The sequence below is a fragment of the Mesitornis unicolor genome, unplaced genomic scaffold (assembly GCF_000695765.1).
Source record: "Mesitornis unicolor isolate BGI_N332 unplaced genomic scaffold, ASM69576v1 scaffold25014, whole genome shotgun sequence".
Taxonomy (NCBI): Eukaryota; Metazoa; Chordata; class Aves; order Mesitornithiformes; family Mesitornithidae; genus Mesitornis; species Mesitornis unicolor.
Genome location: NW_010181214.1, coordinates 12482 through 13775, shown reverse-complemented (window position 1 = coordinate 13775; position 1294 = coordinate 12482).

Sequence of the window (1294 nt, the reverse complement as noted above, 5' to 3'; positions counted from 1 at the left end):
GGACTGTAGGAGAACAGGAGAGAAAAGGGGGGAAGCATACGATAAGAGCCACAAGGATGGTGAGGGCTCTGGAGAACAAGCCTTATGAGGAGCGGCTGAGGGAACTGGGCTTGTTTAGCCTGGAGAAGAGAAGGCTGAGGGGAGACCTCATCACCACCTACAACTGCCTCAAGGGAGCTTGTAGAGAGGTGGGTGCTGATCTCTTCTCCCAGGTGATGGGGGATAGAACAAGGGGAAACGGCACCAAGCTGTGCCAAGGGAGGTTCAGGTTAGAGATAAGGAGGAAGTTCTTTACTGAGAGGGTCGTCAGAAGCTGGAACAGGCTGCCCAGGGAGGTGGTGGAGTCACCATCCCTGGATGTGTTTAAAGAGCGGGTAGATGAGGTACTTAAGGATATGGTTTAGGGGTAGACAGGAACGGTTGGACGTGATGATCTCAGAGGTCTTTTCCAACCAAGCGATTCTGTGATTCTGTGAGGATATTACACACAGATTCACAAACATTGCTGCCCGTGGCAGGGTAGAAGAGCTACAGAAGTGTCTGGGTTCCTCATAGTCTCCTTGGGGAAGCTCTGTTGCTGTGTAGGGACCGTACAGCCACTTCAGCTCATTACAGAGATGTCCTCAGCACGATTTTTGTTCTGAGTAATTAAAGCTGTTTCATTGTATAGCTCCATGGGTTACGGAGTTTGTTGTTACACACCATCTTAATTTTAGGTGCCAGTGGTAATGTTAGTACTGATTTTGCACAACTCCTTGAAATTAAATATTTAGACCTGCAGGTAACTACTTTTTGTTAATTTAACCAAATGCTTATGTTATTATAAGGTTCACTTAACTTCCTTTCCATTTTTCTCTCAGAATAAAACCTTACCTAATCTCTCACAGGATAATGAACTTGGAAAGCAGTTACTGTGAAAGAGAGAACATTTTGTAAAGGAAAAAGAACAAAAGAGGCTTTCTATCAGTCTCTTTTTTGGAGCACTTGGGTTAATTAATAGTTAAATTGTAACTTGTCAAGAAGAAAAGGTACCCGTTTTACACTGCAGTCCTTCAGTCTATTTCTGCGCACCGTGGGCGGGCATGGAACAGGCACAGCGCAGATCTGAAACTCCCACGGCTCGAGTGAGACAGTTTCAGAGGGATCAGCTCACTTGTTCTTACTCGAAATTCCATCTGGAAGCCGAGAAGTCTTTTCCAGTGAAACTTTCCAAAAAAGTTTATGTTTTTTGCTCTCGGCAGCAGAACTCGCTGAACCGTGCTGCGCACACCGAGAGCCGCTATCCCGGTACCGT